The sequence below is a fragment of the Aotus nancymaae genome, unplaced genomic scaffold (assembly GCF_030222135.1).
Source record: "Aotus nancymaae isolate 86718 unplaced genomic scaffold, 86718_ANA_hifiasm-v0.15.2.pri h1tg000033l, whole genome shotgun sequence".
Taxonomy (NCBI): domain Eukaryota; kingdom Metazoa; phylum Chordata; class Mammalia; order Primates; family Aotidae; genus Aotus; species Aotus nancymaae.
In genome coordinates this window covers 33,717,206-33,742,705 of record NW_026988447.1, presented here as the reverse complement: position 1 = coordinate 33,742,705, position 25,500 = coordinate 33,717,206, and the positions used below count along the sequence as shown (strand labels likewise).

The window sequence follows — 25,500 nt, the reverse complement described above, 5'->3', positions numbered from 1 at the left end:
AAAACAGATTTACAAGAAAAAAACAAACAAGCCCATTCAAAGGTGGGTGAAGGATATGAACAGATACTTTACAAAAGAAGACATACATGAGGCCAACAAACATATGAAAAAATGCTCATCATCACTGGTCATTAGAGAAATGCAAATCAAAACTACATTGAGATACCATCTCATGCCAGTTAGAATGGCGATCATTAAAAAATCTGGAGACAACATATGCTGGAGAGGATGTGGAGAAATAAGAACGCTTTTACACTGTTGGTGGGAGTGTAAATTAGCTCAACCATTGTGGAAGACAGTGTGGCCATTCCTCAAGGATCTAGAACTAGAAATACCATTTGACCCAGCAATCCCATTACTGGGTATATATCCAAAGGATTATAAATCATTCTACTATAAAAACACATGAATACATATGTTTATTGCAGCACTATTCAAAATAGCAGAGACTTGGAACCAATCCAAATGGCCATCAATGATAGACCGTATAAAGAAAATGTGGTACATATACACCATGGAATACTATGCAGCCTTAAAAAAGGATGAGTTGATGTCTTTTGCAGGGACATGGATGAAGCTGGAAACCATAATTCTCAGCAAACTATCACAGGAACAGAAAACTAAACACCTCATGTCCTCATTGAAAAGTGGGAGTTGAACAATGAGAACACATGGACACAGGAAGGGGAACATCACACACCAGGACCTGTCAGGGGTTGGGGGTCTAGGGAAGGGATAGCATTAGAAGAAATACCTAATGTAGATGACAAGTTGATGGATGTAGCAAACCACTACCATGGCATGTGTATGTCTATGTAACAAATCTGCACATTCTGCACATGTATCCCAGAACTTATAATTTAAAAAAAAGAAAATAATAATAATAATGGACATAAACTGAAATGCTGGGAGGAGTAAAATCTTCATATTATATTTTCCAATTTATTATAGAAGCAATACATGGGATGCAATTAATTTGCCTCAGGCTAGCAAAGTCATAAGAGATATATGACAATGTAATAGTGAAATGAAGTTGTGAACAAAATGTCCATCAGCATGGTACACTAAGCTAATTAGAAAAGCACTCCCACTGTCCTAATGCAAACATATAGGTACTGTGGATAAAATTCAATATCAAAATGTTTTAAAATACATAGCTGATTTCAAAATGAGGAAAGAAAAAGGGAAAGATTTTTTTTTTTTTTTTAATAAGTAAAGAAATAAGAGGAGGAAAAGAAATTAGCAAAGACCAGAAGTACAGGGGAAATTGAAAGCCTTTGCTGTGAGAGGGAGTTGATATAACGGTCTAAGAAGATCTGAGTTCATGCATACACCTTAGGAGTCCCTGAATTGTGTTTTAATGTGCTCATAAAGATGGGGAGCACTACCTTGAGCTAGCATGAGGTGGTAGGGCCATATCTTAATAACATAGTCAGTCCACAGAAAGACTTAAGAGTTATAATTATATTAGCACCTTGTAATATAGCTTTAAAAATGCTGAACCAGTAATTGGGCAGTAATAAATGAAGAAATGAGTAAATTCATAATCAAAGGATTTATAGTGATATACGATTGTCATATATATTGACATAGGATAAATAACATCAACACATTGACATAAATACAATGACAGATTTTAATTCTTTTCAAGTGTATATAAAATAATTACCAAAATTGATAATTTTCTTGATTCTTTAGCAAAGCTTAACATGTTTCAAAAGATTACAATTATTTAGAGAGTATCCTCTGACAAGAGTGAAATTAAGCCAGAAATCAGTAAAAAATACTAACTAGAATATCCCCAAATCCTAGAAATTAATTTCAAAAGAATGCATAGGTTGAATAAGAAATCACTATAGAAATTAGAAAGTATTTTAACTGAAAGCTAATTGAGATAGAACGTTTTCAGTTTTGTAAAAGGCAGTTAAAGCAGAATTTACAGGAACACTCAGAGCTTTAAACACATATTATAAAAGAATGAAAGTTGAAAATAAATTATTTTTCTATGCTTACATCTCAATATGACAAAAAAAAAGCACAAAATCTTACCAAAAAAAAAAAAATAGAGAGAGAGAAGAGGAATTAATACACATAAAAGTAAAATCAAGGAAATAGAAAATAAATATACAATAGAGAAAGTCATCTAAGATGAAAGATTTTTTATTTGAAAATATAAATTTTTAACAATTTTAATGAGTTATTTGAAGAACTAGTCAGAAAATAGAAACAAAGAGACAATATCAATTTAAATGACGAGAACACTAAAGATCCTGTAAACATTAAAATATAATTAAAGAATATTTTCAACTTTACACTATTAAATTTTAAAATACAACTGAAATGGTTGTATGCCTTGGAAAACACAACTTAGAAAAGAAAAGCTGGAATACTCTAACATGTTTAAAGAAATTGAACCCATTTTTAACACTTTCTACAAATAAAACTTCATGTACAAAAAGCTCCACCAGTCAAATTCAAAATTTAAGAAGCAAATAGCATCAATTTTATATAAACTTTTCCAGAAGACAATGAAAGAAAGAAATATTTCCAACATGTTCCAAATTGCAAACACAAACCTGAGAAGGGCCTTATAAGAAAGAAAAATTACAGAACCACCTCTCTCATTAGATAAATGATAATACTCTAAACAAAATATTTTTAAATTGCGTCAAACAATGTAAGAGGAAAATAACATCACAACCAGGTGGGTTCTATGCATCTATGCTAAGTTTGTGTAACATTTGAAAATTATAGATTTTGGTACATTAACAATGAAAATATTATCCCAATAGATTTTTAAGTGATTTGATACTATTCAAAAATCATTATTTATTAAAAAGAAAACTCCTTTTGGAAAATAAAATCTTATTCTTAATAACAAATTTTTTAAAGATTTAATCCTGAGATCAGAAGGAATATAAAGTTACCCACTATCCAAAATTTGTTCAGCACTACACAAGAGGTGGAAGACAACTGCAATCAGACAGGAGAGGTTTAAACAGTGGCTGAAGTTGAAAGTTTTTAAAATATGTATTAAAACTTTCGTTATTTACATGTGACATGACTATGATTGCAGAATCTCTAAAAATATTTTCAAAGTATTAAAATTAATAAGTGAGGCCAGACGCAGTGGCTGACACCTGTAATCCCAACACTTTGGGAGGCTGAGGCAAGTGAATCACTTAAGCTTATGAGTTTGAGACCAGCACAGGCAACATAGCAAGTCCCTGTCTAAAAGAAAAAAAAAAGTTAGTAAATGCATTTAGCTAGGTTTCAGGATACAAAGGCAACATATTATAACCAATAGTGATTTTCTATTAGCATAAGAAATTGTAAAAAGATAAAAATTTAAAATATAATACAATTTTAACAACATAAAAATCAAGTATCTAAAAGTAAATGTGCAAACTAGTACACTGAAAACATCATGAAGTTAATGATTGGTATCTGTCAAAATCTTAACTAGAAGAATATCACACATTCATGAACTGGAAGCGCATTTGATTGTTGGGAAAAGCTGCAAAGGAGAAAGGACTTACAGAGGGCCTACCTAAATTGGTTATGAGTAACATATAAACAAGGAACAACAAACTGCGAAAGGCCGCAGGAGGACTTTGAGGAGGAAGGCCTCTCCATGCCTCATGTTCCAGTGCAGGGTGACCTAGGCTCTGTTACCATAAACATTGTGCTCAAGGACATAAAACCCCTTTGTAGCCCTATGATACAGTCAGACTTATAGGCTACTTGTAAGGTCCATGTTCCACCAGCTGTACATAGATAATAAGCTAAAGAAAACCACATGTTCTTGTTCTGTGAAACTCCGAAACCGCCACTGTTATCAATCCTTAGGATGATATACCAGTTCTGGCTCACTGATTTACTTCTGGCTCACTGATTTACTTCTGGCTCACTGATTCATCCCACCATCACTCCATCCCTACCCTGTAGATCAAAGTGATTGTAATCAATAAATAGTGTGGATGATCAGAGCTCAGGACCTTCACTGTCACCTCCAGAGTAATAAAGTGATGGCCCCCGGTCCCACTTTTTCTCTTAATCTGTCTTTTTCTCATTCCTTTGTTGCCACCGAACTCAGGGTACCCATGGGTGATGTAGGGCTGGCTCCCTACATTCTGGTGCCCAATGTGGGGCTCATAGATTCCTACATTCTGGAGCACCAATGTGTGGGGCTTATGAATTCCCTGTATTTGAATATACAAATTTCTCCAAATTCATGTAGAGCTTTAATGCCATCCTAATCAGGATCCAAGCTGGTGCCTGTGTGGGTCCTTGTGTGTCTACACAGAACTTGGCAAACTGTTTCTGAAGTATATATGGGAATGTAAAGAGCAAAGAGTAAAAAGATGATCTCAGAGGAGAAAGCTGGATAACCTACGTTACCAGGTATCAAGACTTATTATTAACTACCACAACTTACAAACTATTTTAACAAGCCTAAAAAATAGTTTTTAAGTATTTATATAGGGTCTAGAAACAGATACATGCAAGGTCACATAAAACTAAAGCAACGATGCAATACATTAGGTAAGGAAGATAATTCTAAAAATGGCAGTAAATCAACTAGACAGTTACATTAAAAATGAATCTTAACACCTGATATCATAAACAAAACTCAGCTGCAGAGCTGCAGATGGTCTATAGATCTAAGTATGGAAGGTAAAACAGTAAGGGTTTTATTAGAAAACGTAGGCAATATCCTTCTGATCTTGGGTATCAAAAATTTCTTATGAAAGAAAAAGAATAGTATAAAAAATGGTACCTTGGGTTACATTAAAATTTATTTGGTTGAAATACACTATTGAGAATGAAAAAAAGACTGCGCATGGTGGCTCACAACTGTAATCCCAGCACTTTGGGAGGATTGCTTGAGTCTAGGAGTTTGAGACAGGCTGAGCAACATAATGAGACCTCTGACTCTACAAAAACTTAAAAAATTAGCCAGGAGCGATGGCTCATGCTTGTAGCCCGACCACTTGAGAGGCCGAGAGAGGCAATCACTTGAACCCAGGAAGCTGAGGCTGCAATGAGACGTGATTGCACCACTGCTATCCAGCTTAGGCAAGAGAGCAAGATCCTGTCTTAAAAAAGGAAAAATTATTTAATATTTGCATATTAAAATCAATGTCTTCAATATTTATGTCAAATATTTAATTTTGTTGAATATATGTTATATCCAACCAAAACATAAATGAAATAAAGACAAACTCTTAAAAATCAATATGAAAAAGTAGAAAACAAAAGGGAAAAATACTTAGACTCTTCAAAAAAATCCAAGTGACAAATTTTTATACATGAAAAATACTGAAATTCATTATAGTTATTAGAGAGATGCAAAGTAAAATAGGTTGCAATAGCACTGTATGTCCACCATGCTATTAAAATGAAAAACGAAACTAATTTCAAGTGTTAGCGGGTGTATAGAGAAATTTGACCTCTCATATGCTGCTGATGAAAGTTCAAACTGGTACTATTCATAAAATTGTTAGGCTGTAGTTCCATAGCTTAACCCACACATGCACTGTGATTCCATATTACCATTCTACATATATGTATATATATACATATATATATATCTCTACAGAAATTTAAAAACATATTTGTCAAAAGATATACAATATATATTCATAGCAGTAATATTTAATATGAATTAGGAAAATAACTCTAATGTCCATTAATAACACAGTTAAGAAATAGTGATATATTCATGCAACGGATTGCTATATGGCAAGGAAAATGAACTGCTAAATCTTTGTGCTACAACATGAATATATCTCACAAACATACTGCTGAGGGAAAGAATCAATACACACAGAAAATACAAGCTGTAGAGTTTCATACATATAAAGAAGCAGCAGCAACAGCAATAGTAATTTCTGGTGTAAGACATCAGGATGAAGATTATCCTTTGGAAATGACAGTGACTCCAAAAGGGTCAGCATAATGTGGAACACTTCTGGAATGCTGGTGAAGTTCTGTTTCCACATCAGGTGGTAGTTCCACAGATGTGCTTTTTTGTGTGAAAATTTGAGCCTAACATTTAAATTTAGTGTACTTTTTATCAAAGTATGTCATAGTTCAGTAAACATTTATACAAAATAGCTTAAAGATAAAATACAAGTTATAATTAATAAATATCCAAGTTTGAAATGCTTATTTCAATACATGTAATTTTATGCATTTATTTTTAAATTTTAATTAAATATTAATGTGTATTTTATAAAATAATGCTATTTGCAATTTAAATGTTCAACGGTCATTTCATTGTCAATGAAGGTTTTACATGTCATATACATTCTGTGTCGGGACACATATACAATTTCAAGACAATTTCAACTGTTGAGAGTTGCAAAATGTTTCTTTTCTTTCTCTGTGTAACTTCTGTGAATACCATGTTAATCAATGTGTAACTCCAAATCATGAATTGCAACACTGAAAAAGTTCTGCACTAATTAACCTGATATGCCATTGTGCAAAACCTATTTCTCTGGTCCTTTCTAAAGAAAATATTTGGCAAGTTAATCAATGTGTCTTCTATTTTTCCTTTGCACTTCAGCTACTCAAATCCTCCTTGTGCTCAAGAGCAAAGTCCATCTCCAACAAAGGGAGCAGCCCAATCTATACATTTCATAATGAATGTGGTCACCTTTTTGGTTTAAAACACAAGCCAAGAGATGTGGAGAGTGTTTTTCTGGAACCTGAAAGGTGTGACAAAGTACATGTTTAGTGCTATGGGTTGTCCTATGGCAGCTGTGAGTGCTGCATTCTGCCAGCAGATGTGCCAGGGATGTATGTGTTAGAGTGTGTTCACACAGGCTCTAAAGAACTGTTAAATTTTCAAAAACTGTGCAAACCAACTTTTAACATAGATACTACTAGAAGTTAAACTTTATAAACTTGTATTTAAATAAATTATATTAAAAGTAAAGAAATATTCAAAATTCACCAATTCCTAGTAACTTTACTACAGTTTGCTGTTTTATATGCTCTTGAGATTATTTATCTCAATCCAATCTGTAATACCATACAATGGTGTGCTATTGTCTATCTCTTCCCACACTAGAAGCTTGAAATTAGCCATGCTGGAAGAATTTACATAAAAACAGGGCAAATACTATAAATCAGGGTTGATTTATTGTTTTGTTGTCTAAACTTTAAAAAGTTATAGAGAAAATGTTAATCACGTGCATTAACCCTAAAAGTGTGTCTTGTCTGTAGCCATTACCTTACTAATAGAAGAAAAATGAGAAAATATTATTCCATTATTCTAAACCTATTATCTGATTCAGCAAAGAAGTTGCTCACATCTCTGATGAACAAGTGAAGTTCAAATACATGTCTGTGTTATTTCACTGTCTTATTAATGTAAATAAAAACATCAACCAACATTCACATCAGGACTACCCTTATTAGTTAGTGAATACACTTGTAAGTTGGCTGCATATACAGGAGTTCCTCAAAAGTCATTGAAAACATTCTGTGAAAAGCAATTGGCTATACAGAATTTATAATAGATAATATTGAATATTTTATTATTATTTGTAAGTTGTGTGTTACACAACCTTTATATCAATAAAATTTATGATAAACATATCAGTGTATATATATACATATATACATATTTATGTTATATGTAACTATATAAACATACAGATGCATTTTTGAGTCTATTAAACATTTACCACCATAACAATTAGAGACACCTGAAGAGTGTTATCCAATGAATTAGATCTAATAATACCTTTTGTGATTGATTGTCATGCAAAGGATCTTCGAAAGGCATGGCCTAGAGAAGGATCTCTATTGCCAGGATCTAGGATTGGTACCCATTATGAAGGTTCAGTAACTCTCCTAAGATCCATAGTTATTAAGGGGCCATAGGAGGTCCTAAAACCCAAAAGTCTTAACTCCAGAGACTACTTTTTGACTCAGCAATCTTTCATGAGAACATAGCATTCATCTCAGGAAAGCAAAAATCTTTTCATATTAGAAAATAAAAGCAAATAAGACATTTTTTAATTGCACATGCATTTATAAGAAGAAGAAACTCTTAAAAATAGAAAATAAATAACTTTGTAGTGTTTAACTACTAAAACTTAGAGCAAGCATCTCACTGACATTTAGCACTAATATTTAGAAGCATTTTTTAAATATTAGGTACTAAACAATACTTTTAGAGAAATTGTACCTGCATTTAAAATAAAAAATTCTTGAAAATAGACAAGAAATAACTTTACAGTGTTTAACTACTAAAACTTAAAGCGAGCATCTCGCTTATATTTAGTAGCATTTTATTTAATATTAGGTATAAAATAAGATGTACCATTGTCACCCATAGTAATCAATATTTTGTTGAAAATAGCTAAGGCTTTATGAAAGCAAGTACAAATGAGTAGTTTAAAAAATTTAATGTATTTGCTTTATGCACACATGATATTATTGTTTACTAGAAAATCCAAAGTAGTAAGCCAATGGTAGAATCACTAAGAAGTTGGGCAAAGTTCTTATGGAGGCAGTATCAGAAAAGATTTCAAGCTCAGGAGACAAACTGCATGGATTCAAATAAAGCTTCAAAGTCAAATTAGCATGCGTTACTTAAGCTCTCTGTACCTTGGTTTTCTTATTTGTATAATGGAGATAATAATGCTCTTTTGCCATAAGAATATATAGTAAGTTGATATATGGATGGAACACTGACAATATCTGTCACATAGTAACCACCATGTAACTAGTTATTATTGTTATTTTTATTACTAAAAACCCACAATAATATTCAAAACTGAAAATAACATGCCCATGGTTATAAGAATGTGGAAATTCATATCATGTCATAAGAATGTCAATTTTCTACAAGTTGGTCTACAAATTTCATGCAATTCAAATTCAGTTCCCAAAAGTGATTTTCAAAGCTGATAACTGAACCGCAAATCTATATGGAAGAGTAAAAAGAAAAGCACAACGAAGACAAATTTAAAGCTACAGCATTAGAAGGAGCACTTCATCCTGTCAATATCAGAATACTATATTAGTACCAATCATATGATACTGGCACAGGAATAGACAAGCAAATAAAGAACAGATTAGAGAGCCATGATTCGTATCCTCATATATAAATATTTGTATCTAGTAGCAGTGCCTTTAGAAATAATTAGGGAAATGCCAAGATATCTATTCAATGAATTATGTTGGAACAATTGATGACATAATTACATGAGAAAAATAAGTAAATCTGTTCTCTATATGATATCATATAAAATAAATTTGATTTATGATAAAACTCCTGAATGACAGCATTTAGAGATAGAACGCTGTATCAGGTAAAACTTAATCCTACATTAGTGCCTGGAAAAGGCCTAATAAGGAAAAAGTAATTCTCCTACTGCTAAAATATTCTCATTTTGAAGTAAGGAGAGATTAAACAGAAAGTTGAGAGAGGTAATTAGGATATTACCTTATGATTCCTTGCATGTTTTTAAATTCATGATACTCTGGGAGAACTGCAAATCTACCTTTGGGCATTTGTAGTTACAGGTGAAATTCAGATAGGTCCCCATTAGTGAACATCTTTGCTTTTACAAATTTTTCCCTTTCATCTGAGAGATAAACCTCTATTTCATAAATAGGACTGACTCACTGTGTGGTTCTGATGTGCACTCTACCACAAAATTAGGAGTGTTTCATGAAATTTTCCAGACTCATCCCTTTGGACATCGGCATATCACTCAGCGTAGACCAATTACAGTCCTCTCTAGACTTAGCTGGAAGAGATATTGGAGAAGCACATTCTGAGACTGAGTCAGCAAGCTGCCATCTTTACCACAGAGAACGTGCAGAAATGAAATCAACATAGAGAAAAATCTAAGCAAAGGAAATGAGGACAGATACCTGATAAAATGCACTTTAATAGATCCCGACAGAAGCCAGCAATATTCCTTTAATGCAGCACTTTTCATGTTGAATTTAATTATTTGAGTTAAAACTTACTGTTTTCACCTTAAAAAATAACTTGGGTGATTTAAATATTGAATTAGGACCACATAGTTATACAAGTATTATTGTAAAATTGATTACAAATAATACTGTCAAGCAAGAAGTAAATGATGTTTCATTCAGGATGAATTTATTAATACATGTGTTTACTATTCCTTCTTCAATAGTCTTGTTTTTATTAGGCAAGATCCACTAGCTACTGTAACAAATTGACTCAAAATATGAAATAGCCCATATTGGAAATTTATTTTTTGTTTACAAGAGTAAGCAGATCAGAGAACAATATTCCTCTAAATAGCCAACAGATATTCTGCCATCTTCACCCTATGCCATCCAAGACTTCCCTGGCAGTCTTCTCCATTCCACTAGACAGGAAGCAAATAAAGCTTAAAGGAGCATTCATGGGAATTTTTAATGAGTCAAGTCTAGAAATGATATATATCAACTGTACTCATACTTTATTGGCTAGAACTCAGGAAATGTCCACACAAAAAAGCAAGAGAAGCTAGGAAATGTCTATTTCTATGATTAATAAGAGGAGAATAAGGATGTTGGTGAGCAGCAAGCAAGTTCTGCACAAACTGTTCTAACAGTTATTTGATGATATTCAAGTGTACCTGTTCCCTCAGGTAGTATACACTCACTCCCTAGACAAAACTAAGTCTTACCTATTTAATATAATCAGCTCAAAATTCAGGATCTGTGGGTATTGAACAGTCCTCTCCATCATGACTGGAAGTGGTTATTGAGGTCCTGCAAAGCATGATATAAAAACAGTAAGTCATATGTATGCTATCAATGGTAGAGCAAGGATAAGATAACTATAGTAGAAAAATTACATCTAAGAAAAGGAAAAAAAGAACACAGAACACATGCCTGATAACAATAACCATACGATCATGATGGGTAGGTCTTACAAAGCACTCCTACTGAGACACACATGATTTGTCCTACTGTAGGGAAAGTTCCTTAATGAGACCCACATTCCTGGCCAAAAATTACTTCCTTGTTTATTGTTCTCCTTGACCTCAGGTTCTGCTCCCTGGGAAACACTTGCTAGTTCTTTACCCCTGGGGACTATCTATCTTACACTAGTTGTTTCTTTCTTATGAAAATGTGGGGGCCAGAGGATTGCTTTGAGTGTATTTTTTCCTAGCTCAGGATTTCTTTGACAAAACAATTTCCTCAAAAACTTAATAGACTTTGGATGTATTTCTTTCAAACCAATTTCATGTGCTAATAAGCCAATCACAAAGATCTTTCACAGATAAAACTCTAGAATCTGACTTATTTTTTTCTCTTTTGCCCCTTTCAGTAGATCATTATTTCAAATTACCAGGGATACTTATTAGAAAATAGGCTTAAGTAGGAATATCACACACTGAATCTGATGGTTATTTTCACGCTTTTTCACATTATCTGAGAAATTTTAAGACCTCCATTATGTAAATCTCTTTTCAATTTGACTTCAGAGTTTTTAAAATCTAGAAATAGGTGTTTCCAATCATATATAGTTATTAATTTTTCTCTTTTCACTTTTATTTTTTCTGTACATTGGTCAATGTTTTCCTAAGATTTTGCTTTTCTTATAGCTCCCTGCTAAAAGAAAGAATATAACATATGTTCTTTAAACAATAACAAACATACACAAAAAATGACTAAAAGAGGTAAGTTTTTGCTGGACTAATAAAAAAATAAAGCATGACAACGTATATTAGGTGAATGGAAAGACATGTACATAAGATATAGTCAAGATGTGAATATAATCAAATTGTATAATAAACAAATTTTATGTCAACAGTTTTGAAAAGTTAAATAAAATTGAATATACTTTTTAAATATCAAACTTATTAAAGAGAAAAATAAAGCCTCACTTGTGCTATAATAACTTAAAGAAACTAGCATAGTAATTAAAAAAAAAATACAACAAATCAAAAGATCTAGAATTTTTTAAAGCCAGTTCAAACAGATTTTCAAGGATTAGATATTTCAATATATAGACCAATTTAGAGAATAGATAAAGAGTGCATATACCTTACTTTGAAATTGATACAATAACTAAATGTGTCTCATTTATGAACATACCTACAATAATCTTAAAAATTGGCACATCAAACCAAGAGTAGCATAAAGAAATGCAACATGACCAAGTTGAGTTTATTTTACAAATATGAGTGTACATTAATATATTAAAAGAAAAAACATAAAATCATCCCAATAAATGTAGAAAAGGTCTTTGCTGAAATTTATACATATTATTATTGTTAACAAGGGAAAACTTAGTGCACTAGGAATAGAAAGGCACTTACACAGACTGACAAAAGCGATGTTCATATAATCACCTAAAGCAAACCTTATTCTTAATGAGAAACAGTTAGTACCATTAACTTCGAAGTAATATAAAATACAAGTATGACTGTTATCATAACTTTTATTCATAATCTTACAGAGGTCTGTCACAAAAAGGGGAGAAGAAAATCACTGGAAAAAATACCAAAATTCTAATTATTCAAAATTTATGTAATTATCAGCTTTGAAAACTAAAAAATATTCAGTTAAGTTACTAGAAGTGGTAAGCATTTGGTAACATGGCTTATCAAAAACTAAATACATTTCAAGCATGAAGCAGCTAGGTAATTTATTTTAAATAGCATTATAAATAGCAACACACAGTGTGAAATGCTAAAAATAAACTTAAAAGAAGAAATAACCATAATGTAGAATATGTTAATATTGAGAGTTAAAAATTCCTAATTAAAGTATTATTTATATTCATGGAAAACAAAGAGAAACACACCATCATGAAGATGTCAATTCTCTCCCAAGAAATGGATAGATTATCTGAAATTCTAATTCAAATAAGCTTCCTTTGAAAGAGCAAAATGCCAAAAACATAGCCAAGATACTCTTTTTTGAACAATTGGACTCAAGCAATTCCCCTGTCTTGGCCTCCCAAAGTGCTGGGAATATAGGCTGAGCCACCATGCCCAGTCCTGATAATTTTTTTTATTTTAAATTTTTAGTTCAGGAGTATACGTGCAGCTTTGCTACATAGGTAAACTTCAGTCATGTGGCTTTGTTATACAGATTAGTGTACGTCAGTTATTTTTCCTGATCCTCTCCCTTCTCTCAACCTCCACCTTCTGAAAGGCACTTGTGTGTATTGTTTCCCTCTATATGTCCATGTGGTCTGATTATTTAGCTCTTACTTATAAGTGCAAACAGGTAGTATTTGGTTTTCTGTTCCTGCATTAGTTCGTTAAGAGTAATGGCCTTCAGCTCTATCCATGTCCCTGCAAAGGACATGATCTCATTCTTTTTATGACCACATAGTATTCCGTGCTGTATATGTACCACATTTTCTTTATCTAGTCTATCACTAATGGGCATTTAGGTTGATTCCACGTCCCTACTCTTGTGAATAGTACTTCAATGTGCATATGGATGCATATGTCTTTGTAATAGAACAATTTATATTCCTTTGCATATATACCCAGTATTGGGTTCTGGGTTTGCTGGATCAAATGCATTTCTATCTTTAGGTCTTTGAGGAATCACTGCACTGCCTTCCAGAATGGTTGAAAGAATTTACACTCCCAAGAGTGTATGGGCATTCCTTTTTCTCTACAACCTTACCAGGATCTATTATATTTTGACTTCTTTTGACCAGCCCTTCTGATTGGTATGAGATGTTATTTCATTGTGGTTTTGATTCACATTTCTGTATGTAATCATCAGTGATGTTGAGCTTTCTTTAATGATTGTTGGTAGCATGTATGTCTTCTTTTGAAAAGTGTCTGTTCATGTCCTTTGGCCCCTTTTTAATGTGGTTGTTTGTTTTTTCCTTGTAAATTTGTTTAAGTTCCTTATAGATTCTGGATATTAGATCTTTGTCAGATGCAGTTTGCAAAAATTTTCTCCCATTTTGAAGGTTGTCTATTTACTTTTTTGATAGTTTCTTTTGCTGTGCAGAAGTGCTTTTGTATAATTAGATCTCATTTGTCAATTTTTGCCTTTGTTGCAATTGCTTTTGGCATCTTTTTCATGAAATATTTGTTCGTGTCTATGTACTAAATGGTATTCCCTAGGTTGTCTTCCAGGGTTTTTATAGTTTAGGGTTTTACATTTAAGTATTTAATTCATAAAATAGTCTTGAACAAACAAAATATTAGAGATGGGGTCATGGTCTGTTAGCTATAAAGAGTTTTTATTTTAAAAAGTCAGATCGGGTGCGGTGGCTCACGCCTGTAATCCCAGCACTTTTGAAGGCTGAGGTGGGTGGATCACGAGGTCAAGAGATCGAGACCATCCTGGTCAACATGCTGAAACCCCATCTCTACTGAAAAATACAAAAATTAGCTGGGTGTGGTGGTGCGCATCTGTAGTCCCAGCTACTAGGGAGGCTGAGGCAGGAGAATTGCTTGAACCCGGGAAGCAGAGGTTACAGTGAGCCAAGATTATGCCACTGCACTCCAGACTGGTGCCTGGCAACAGAACGAGACTCTTGTCTAAAAAAAAACAAAAACAAAAACAAAAACAAAAAGTCATTATTAAGAGAATATATTATTGATGAAAGATAATCAATGAAACAGAAAAGAACACAAGAGCATATGTCCTTAATATATGGTAAGAAAATGGCATTTTACCTCAGTGGAAAATTTAGGTTCCATTTTACAACTAGTACTAAAACAATTATTTTCTCTATGATTTTGGGGATGTTTTCACAGTTGTTGAAATCACATACATATATATATACACATATACATATAATTATTAATTAATGGTTATAGTAATACACAGAAAATAAGAAATTAAAAGTAAAAAGAAAGTAAATGTCACTTATTAACATAAACTTGAAATTAAAAACTAATGAAAACATCACAAGAAAGACTAAGTCAAAACTCATGGTTAAATTTAGGTACAAAAACTGTTAGCAAAGCACAGACAAACTGTCAAGGTTAAAAAATGATAATAAAATAGCTACGCCAAAGTTGGGTTCATTCCAGGATGCAAGTATGGTTATTTATTTTTAAAAATCAATTAATATAATGTATCACATCACATCAGCATATTAATGAAAGGAAACCATAAGTTCCTCTCAATGATTTCTCTCAATAGAAATGGAGATAAAATTAAACATCCACCCATAACTTTAAAAAAATCTATTGGCAAATTAGAAAAATAAATTAACTTCATAAACTTGATAAAGAGCATGCAAAAACAAATAACTTACAGATAAAAACATAATTAAGACATTCTCCCTAAAGACAAGACAAGATAGCTGGTGATTGCCACTCCTATTCAGAAGAGTATAGGAGTACAAGCTATTCAGTCAGGCAAGAAAAATAGACAGCATGCTTAAGAACTGGAAGAAAAAAACAGGCTGTTATTAAAAAATAAGAAGATATGCTATATCATAAATACAACTGAAACTACAGATAAAATACTATACTACACAAGATTTTATAAAAGTTGTAAGGTACAAATCAACATAGAATGAATAACATTCCTAGAACAAAATGACTTCTCACAAATAAATAATTTTTTAAAAATAAGAAAATGAGCAGTGTGTAAACAGACTATTTACAGAGAAAGAAATATAAAAGGACAGTATATATATATATGTGTGTGTGAATGTGTGTGTATGTATATGTATACATATATTCATATAAAATATATAACTGCTCAAATTTACGAATCATCAAAGATATACAAATTAAATCAATAGAAATATTTTTCACATATTGACTGATAATACAACTAAGGTCATATATAGGTAAGAATTTATGGAAATGTGCATTCTCATACATATTTGATGAAAATGTCCATTAGTAAAATCCATTTGAAGGATAATTAGGTGTGACATCATAAAATTACAATGTACCTAACTTTGACAAAGCAATTTAAATTTCTGGAATTCTATCCAACATTAACATTTACACAGGAGTACACAGGCATATTCATGCATGCATGCATGTATTCCTTACTAAGTGCCTCCATATATTAGAATCTATCCTAGGCACTGCAGGATTAAAAGAGAGTAAGACAGAGAAGTACTTACGCTAACATGCTAGAAAAATATGGATGATGACAAATCAATAAAAAGCATAATAATTAATAGGATCATAAAAAATTAAAAGAAATAATGACTAAGAGTTTTCCTTTTCTGAGGCATTAATAAATGTATAGATGAGCAGGGGACACCATCATTCCTGAACAGATGGATGGCAGTTGTCTTGTGAGGGGTATGTAATGGAATAAGTTCACTGTTTATAATGGAAAAAATGAAGCCCCAGCAGAGGCCAGGTAAGTAAGGAATATGGAATTAACACAAATGATGCAGGAAAACAGGTCGTTAGAGTATACTGACTTGCAGATATTTGTGGCACCCTCTCTCCCTGTCTCAGTCTATTCACCTGTACCAACTCCCTGCTGTCCAGACTGTAATCTTCCTAAGAACAGGAGTCATGTCTATCTCTCTTGTTTCTCTAAACCCACTACTTGGCATATCTTAGTAATAAATAACTTCATGTATTTATATAATTATTAGCTCATATAGGGTTTACTGAGTGTTCTGGCCATAATTTCTAATGTTTTAAAAACAAGAAATGAAAACTCATTCATTTGTGCCTCATAACAACTTGATGAGGTTGCTTCATTTTTATCCCCCTTTCACAATTGAGGAAACAAAAGCATAGGGAGGTAAAGTAACTTAATCAAGGTCTCATGTGGTAGAGACAGGACTGTACACTCAGACCATCTAGCTATAAAGAACCTGCTTTTAACCATTATTCTATGCTGATTAATATATTGCTGTACTCACTGTCTTGCAAAGAGTTAAACTTCCTGGAACTGCATTGACAGAAACCTTTCTTTCTAGAAGAGAGCCTCTGCTTAATTTAAAGACTCATTCAAGAGATTTCCCTCTCCATCAAGTGGTAGGGGGTAGGAAGAGGCTTGCCTCCCACGGTACATTTATATTGCAACTTCTAGAGAAATTATTTGCTGATTTAAAATGGAAACAAACAAAGGAAGCCTAAAACCTCTTGACTTGAGATTTAAAAAAAATATTGCTGTATTCATTTAGCCTAAGAAAGAACAACACAATAGTTAACTTTAAGTATATCCAAAGAAAACGCCAATTAAATTACATTGGTGGGAATTTTAATGATCATCCCACTAAACTTTTTGGATATAACATTCTTCACTAGCCAGTAAAATATTTTTCATTCAGAGGTGTTGAGTGAACTGTCTTTTGAATAATAGTAAATACAGCTCACATTTATTTTAGAATGTCAGAAGACAGCTGAGTTGACAATATTAATAGAGTGGAAAATCCATGATCGCAGAAGATTTCATGTCAAATATGACAACCTTCTAAATTACTTGTCAAAATTGACCTGCAGACAAGCTTAGATGAACTAAGTTAGGCAAGTTAACAGTGAGTGTAGAAGTGAAATACATCTTAGAATTTCTGTGATAGTGATCACTGAACAAACCCTGGAATTGAAAGAACTACCTTTTTTTTTTAAAGAAAATAGAGGAAAAGCTCATCTATTCCTGTAACTATTTAAGAATGAAAAGCATAATTAGATCCAGTTCAGAGACAAGAGACCTTTATAACATATTTAATGTAACCATGCGCATAAACACAATGAGTTTGTTTTGATTTATCATCAGGTAAAACGAATTATTTTCAATAGTGATGCCATATACAAAATCTTTATGGTAAAAATCAAAATTAAAGATGATATTTACAATTAGGAATATTAACTCATTTCCTAAATTCAAACAAATTTTTGAAATCTAGGACAGTTTTATGAGATAATCCATCAAAGACTACTGGCAGCAGCAGGTACTGGTATTCCTCACAGCTGCACAATAGCTAGCTGTGCTATACAGCCACAAGGGCTATAGTTAGAGAGAAATGAAAAAGTAAAGTAAATAGCTGCCATCTATTGAACAGAACCTAACAGCCCTGACATACTGTACTAGCTATTTTAAAATATCATTTCATTTAATGCTCAGAAAAAACTCCAGCAGACAAATAGATTAGTGCGCATATTTCAGTATGCTAGTTTGCTATAATTTTCCACCACTGGCAAAGTAATTTTACTTTATAAACAATTCTAGGTCAGAAAACATATTGTCTACCTATTGCATACTTCCTATCAGTACCTCAATAAAGAGCCTGAAATGAATTGATATTCAGTAAATGTTCTTAGTATATTAAAACTTTAGTTTATTAAAATCCTTAAAGAAGGATATCAATATTTTACATGTGGTCTTTTAGTCCTTCAATTTCTCAATTCAAATAATAATGAACAAGTTATAGCTTACATCCTTTTTCAAACAGAATTAAGAGACAAAGCTGACGTGGTAGTACATGGCTCTAATCCCCTACACTCAAGAGGCTGAAGCAGGGCAATGCTTGAGTCTGGGAGTTCGAGGCTATAATACACTATGATTGAACCTCTTAAGAGCTACTGCACTACAGCCTGGGTGACATAATAAGAACCTATCTCTTAAAAACAAAAAAGGAAAGAGAATTCAGATATAAACAATGTATTTGTAGTTAAAAATACCTTAGTTATATTTTTCTAGATTACTTTAACAAACATGTACATAGGTACTATTACATAAATGCTGGTCAGTATGCTTGGTACTAGAATCTTCCTACATCAGGATTTCACATCTAATATTGGCATGTGTGGCCCTCCATGCATGAATACATGTATTTTGGGGAAAGGGATACAAAGTTAATACTCATCAAATAAAATAACATCTCTAATATACGTATGGCCAGATAAACTTTAGTATATTAATTATTGCTCTTTTCCATCTCCCAGATTTTTACCTTTTATCTGCCTCTTCATCAAGAAAGTAGTAAGCTTTAAGCCTTATATACCTGGAATAGGAATATAACTAAAAATAAATTAAAATTAGCTTGTCAGAATTTGGAACACTTGTTTTGTAAATCTCCTGGACTTATAATAGTTTTTGTGGCAAGATAATAAGGGTCTTGGAAAAGCAGGAAGCAAGTAGAGTTTCCCTTAAACAATAGTTCGGTAGGGCCCCACGGTACAGACCCAAACAGTAAGGGGACAGTGCTTCAAGACCTCAAAGAAGAATGACTGTGATCTAGGTCACCAGGCACAGGAGAGAACTGACACCTCAAGCATGGCATGGGAGCAGCTAAAAAGTGTTAATCAAATAGACCACTATAAGCACAGGCAGAGAGAATGTCAGTATGGATCATCACCAGTCATCAGAAACTCCTGTCCCATTCTCTGGACACAAATCAGGTATCTCAGATTCTGAATGGACATTAGGTTGGGGAAGGAGAACCTATCACACCGGAGATATAATTTTCTGTGAATTTAGAAAGGTAGAGTATAATAGTAAAAATCAACTTTATTTAAAGGAAAATAAAAAGTAATATTTTAAATACATCTTGCCTTGCAGACTGTAATTAATACCTGATTGGTTGTGAAATAATAAAAGTATTGGCAAAGTACATAAAAAGAAAAAGACAAGCAAGTGAGTAATGTATCACAGGGAAAGTGACATCTGAGTAACGATTGGAAGATTAGTAAAAGCTTCCTTAGCATGAGGAATAACACATGCAAAGTTAGAGATATCTCTAACACCATACTTTGACCTAGGTATCATCAGAAATCTATTAGTCTAACACTGGAATATAAAAATTCACAAGCAACTGGTCATAAGAGATGTGAAGTTGAGAGAAAAACAAAATGTATTGAATAAGCAGGACAATATTTTTCAATAGCAGTGGTTTTCATCGTATGGCCAAAGGACTCCAAGAGATTCCAACACTTTTTCAAGGGATCCACAAAGTTGGAAGTATTTTTTTTTTATAATAATAAGGCATTATTTGCTTTTTACACTCTTTTTGTCACACAAGAATGCAGGGGAAGTTTCTAAAGCCTACATGACATATGACATCACAACAGATAGATGCAGAAGCAGATATAGAAATCCATGTATCTCCTATTAAAGCAGACATTAAATAAATTTGAATAGATGTGAAACAATGCCACTTTTCTCACTTTTTTGTTTCAAAATTAACATTATTTTTCATAATATTTATGTTAATATGTAGTAAAATATTTTGGAAACGTTTGTTTCAATTTCTAATATAGTAAACACTGTTAGATAAAAGCTAGAAAAACAATCTTAAAAAGTATTTGGGGTTGGTCTCAACAACTTCTAATAATGTAATTTCAGACCAAAAAGCGTGAGGACACATGCTGAAACTTACTGTGATTTAAATGTATAGGCTTCATATTTCTTAATGCCAAAATAACTAGTATAAGAAAAGGGATAACATAAATAGTCATCCTGGTTATTATACTTGTCTGTTGAGTTGGTATGAGTAAAGGGTGCAAATATGTTGATAGTTAAGACAGCTATGAATGTAGGTGATAAAAATATAAAATGGAGCTGAAAAGTAGTGTAAGTAATTTTTTTAAAAAAGTGATCAAGTGTTAATCAAATACATCATTTTTATTAAAATGGGCTGTCATGGCTGTTATCTCACTGCAATTACTACTGCGAAAGGGACAATGACAACAAAGAGGAAGAGGATGGGAAAGTAGAAGAGGAGGAGAAAAATAAGCTTTGCAGGCTGATTAGAACTTTAAGTGCAAATGTTAGGTTGATCATCATAAAGAATAAAGAGTAAGAAGGAAACACTTGTTTTTAGTGTTGAAAATGAATATTCTCTAGGATTAATTGAGCCAAAAACAGCTTGTTCCCAAAGTTTATGTTAGAAAATACTGCATGAGGGCAAGAAATGTTTGAATATTTGATATCTGATGTGGTTTGGCTCTGTGTCCGCACTCCAATCTCATCTCCAATTGCAATCCCCACATGTTGAGGGAGGGACCTGGTAGGAGGTGATTGGATCATGGGGGTGGTTCCCCCCATGCTGTTCTCTGGTGATAGTAAGTTCTCAGGAGCTCTGATGGCTGTGGCTCACGCCTGTAATTCCAGCACTTTGGGAGGCTAAGGTGGGTGGATCACGAGGTCAGGAGTTCAAGACCAGCCTGGCCAACATAGTAAAACCCTGTCTCTACTAAAAATACAAAAATTAGCCAGGCATGGTGGTGCATGCCTGTAGTCTCAGCTACTTGAGAGGCTGAGGCAGGAAAATTGCTTGAACCTGGGAGGTGGAAGTTGCAGTGAGCTGAGATCATGGCACTGCACTCCAGCCTGGATGACAGAGTGAGATTCCATCTCAAAAAGAAAAAAAAAAAAAAACAGTGGCACTTACTTCTTCACTCTTTCTCTCCTGACACTATGTAATATGTGCCTTGCTTCCTCTTTGCCTTCAGCCATGACTGTAAGCTTCCTGAGGCCTCTCCAACCATGTGGAAGTGTGAGTCAATTAAACCTCTTTTGCTGATGTATTACCCAGTCTCATCTTTATAGCAGAGTACAAAACCAAAACAAAATAATATAGATGTTTAATTTTATAAAAAGTTTGCCATTACTGAATATGACTACCCTTAGGTTAGCAATTTTATAAATATTTCTAACACTATTATTCTGAAGAGTGGGCATATTGGTTTATGGCTTAATAACTCAAGGACTATTTTATTAATCCAGATATCCAACAATCAAACTAAGAGTTAAGTTGATTTGAAACAAATATGGTTAATTGTAATAATTTTACAACATAATAGACAATAAAAATTGCTCAATTCAAACAAAAACTAGGACAGAGAATATACAATCTTGGTTAGTTTTTTCATTGTTTTGTAGAAATGCTCATAAGTAAGTCTATAAATTATATATCTCTAAATAAATCCACAAAAACAGCAATGCAATACCACCACTTAGGAGATGCCACACACCTATTAGAACGACCGCAATCCAGAACACTAACAACACTAAATGCTGTTTTGTTTACTATGTGGAACAACAGAAACTCTCATTAATTGCTGTTGTGAATACAAAATGATACACCACTTTGAAAAACAGTTTGGTGGTTTCTCATAAAACTAAACACACTCTTACCACACAATCCAGAAATTATGCTCCCTTGGTATTTATACAAAAAATTTAAAATGTATGTCCACACAAAAATATACACAAAGGTGCTTATATTAGCTTTGCTCATAATTGCCAAAACTTAGAAGCAACCAAGATTTCAGTCAGTAGGTGAATGGATGAGTAAGTGGTAGCACATATAGGCAAAGCAGTGCTATTCTGTACTAAAAAGAAATGAGCTATTAAGCCTTAAAAAATGATGGAAACATAAAAGCATTTACTAAGTAGTAAAAGAAGCCCATCTAAAAAGGCTGTTTATTCTTTAATCCTAATTATTTGACTTTCTGGAAAAAAGCAAAACTATGGAGACAGTAAAAAGATCAGTAGCTACCAAGGGTTACTAGGCAGGCAGAAGATGAACAGGCAGAGTACAGAGGATGTTTAGGGCAGTGAAACTTCCCTGTATAATACTATAATGGTGGATATATGCCATTATAAATCTATCCAAGCCCACAGAATGCACAAAATCAAGTATAAACCCTACTGTCAATTATGGGCTACAGATGATCACGATGTCACTGTAAGTTCATCAATCATTACAACTTCCTTGGACAATATTGATAACGGGGAGGCTACACATATGTGGGTGCAGGAAGTATAAAGGAAATCTCTGTACTTGCCACCCCATTTTGCTGTAAACCTAAAACTGCTCAAAAAAATCAAAGTTTATTAACATAAATAAATAACTGCAAATAAAATCTCTGTACTTTCTACTCAGTTTTGCCATAAACCTAAAACTGCTCAAAACATTAAAATCTATTAAAATAAATAAATAACTACAAATAAAGAATTTATCTTGGTCTTATTTACTAAGTTAGCAATTGTGGTCATTTCTTGTAAGATTTATAAACACTAGGAGTAAACTCAATACCCTCATCTTCCTATTAAAAAGAAAATTACAAGAAGACTAAGACAGAGGATGATGAACTTTTTTTACTTATGATCAGTGTTTCAAGAAAGAGGGGAAAAATTAGGCAAAAATTATCATATAATATTTTGTTGAAAAAAACACCTTCTAAGAACCATATTGGATTAGGTTAAATGCAGAAAACAGAATTCCCATTGTTGCAGTGTACCCAAAATTTGAGCCTAATTTGGTGATGAATATATCTAAAAGAGTAGAGCATTAAAATCAGTATGGTGCTTTGATGACAATGAGAAGAGAATATGATGACACAGTGTTGATTTTTGTTGTTTTAATTTAACAATTTTGTGTGCCCACAGTGTTTCACCCTGTACAAAATCTGCAAAGAAACTTAGAGAGTACTTTCTTTAGATGTACTTTACAGAATACAAATGAACAAATTAAATATTGATGTTTCCTTTTCTGCAAGGTATTTTTACTTTTATAATGTCTTTTATCTAGTTTCTATTTTATTCATATTCTGTCAGATTAGTCTTACCTCATTAGAACACAATAATACATCTGTGAAAATAGAGATCAGAAATAATAAACAAGAACAACCACCACCTAAAAACTCTCAATTGACTTAACATTTGTGAAGAACTATTTCAACAATAAATAAAAGTTTCCTGAGTATTGAAAGCCTTGCTACTGTCACCACATAGAGACAACCTAGTGATGAAATGGCTGGTATTCACATCAAAACCAAGAGTATATACTAGACTTGAAAGCAAATTGAAAATATATAATGATTTATACATTGCAAAATGACATATTTACTAAGACATACAAGTGGTAGGAGCTTTGGTATTTTTAACTGTGAAACATTGTTCTACTTATAAGCATATCATATTATAAATCTTTAGTGCCATAGAAAACTGCTAGAAGTATTGCAAAATTCAGTTCTAAGAATTTATCAATTTTTTTCATTTTCTGATATACAAACTAACTTTAAACAAGGACTGGCAGTAAAGCTGAGACTACAAATTGTTTATCAAAAAATAAATTCTGCTGTTTTCAATAATAGAAGTACTACGTCCATGTCCAACTACACTGCGTGTGACTCTTGAGGGTAGATGTAGCCATTTAAATAAATTATTTCAATGGTATGCATACAAAAGTGATGTTTCCTACTTCCAATCTGGGCTCTCAAGATCACTTTCTCTTTTATCTTCCTATGAAAGTAAGCAAAAATTTATACATACTACAGACTTAGAAAAATAAATTACAATCTTCTCTTAACCATTATTGTTTTCGCCTCTTTGTCATAGCCACTAACAATCCTCAATGCTAATGTAGCAAAGCAAGTGTCTCATCCTAGTCCCAGTGCACTTTGAAACTGGCTCAGGTAAAGATATGACATTATTCCTTAAAATATCACATGCTTATTCTCCACTGATTCTACAGCATCCCAACTGGGCTTAAAAACTAAAATCATCCCTCAGATATCAAGTCACATTATGTAAATAAATTATAACCAAAATAAAAAATAAAGAACCACTATTTTGCAAGCAATCAGGAAAAGTAATCAGGACATTTCCATCTACAAGGGGTCGGGATTCCAACTCCAATAAGTTTAAGGAACAAATAAACTAACTCACTTTTTTCCTCCTTTCTCTTTTCTTTCTATGTTAGACAATGTCGATTGTCCAGCTAAATCCAGTCCTAACCTCCATTCTTTATTGCTGGCTTAGTTGTTCAAGCGTTCACACTTCAATAGTAAAGTCATCAAAAAGGAAGAAAAACTCCATCACCTAAAAACAAATCAAGGTAATTACATTACCCTTAACCATAATTGATTTAGAGCTTGTAATAAGAAATTCTGGCAAATGAGACACGGAATGGAAAAGTCTTCTGGGTGGTGGGACTTCTTTGGATATTATTTTTCTCTTTTTTTTTTTTGAGACGGAGTTTTCGCTCTTGTTACCCAGGCTGGAGTGCAATGGCGCGATCCCGGCTCACCGCAACCTCCGTCTCCTGGGTTCAGGCAATTCTCCTGCTTCAGCCTCCTGAGTAGCTGGGATTACAGGCATGCACCACCATGCCCAGCTAATTTTTTGTATTTTTAGTAGAGACGGGGTTTCACCATGTTGACCAGGATGGTCTCGTTCTCTTGACCTCGTGATCCACCTGCCTCGGCCTCCCAAAGCGTTGGGATTACAGGCGTGAGCCACTGTGCCCGGCTCCTATTTTTCTCTTAAAAAAAGACAGATGACCTGTAGACATCACAAAATGATAGTTAATTATGAATAAAAAATTCCAAGATATTTGAAATTTTACCAAAAATGGACAAATCCTTAGACAATTACGTGTGCACAAAACTATTTCAAAAACATGCAAAATCTAAATTTCCCACACCATTAACATTTATCTCTATTTGAGTCAAGTAATTACAACAATCAATTAATTAAATAATTATATTAAATTAAAAAAATCTTCCTGGAAATAAGACAGCAGGCTTGAATGTCTTTATTAGAGATTTTTATTAAAATCTCAAAAACAACTTAAATACA

The 25,500-nt window shown here is 33.0% G+C and overlaps 1 long non-coding RNA gene across 1 annotated transcript; it reads right to left on the bottom strand.

Moving 5' to 3' along the window:
• Positions 1-9,658: 9,658 nt before the first annotated feature.
• On the bottom strand, positions 9,659-25,089 carry LOC135277742 (uncharacterized). The gene is made up of 3 exons (XR_010345330.1): positions 24,589-25,089; positions 10,677-10,761; positions 9,659-9,776 (listed from the first exon to the last, which is right to left on the bottom strand). It is a non-coding gene; the product is annotated as an uncharacterized LOC135277742 (long non-coding RNA).
• Between the last annotated feature and the right edge of the window lie 411 nt (positions 25,090-25,500).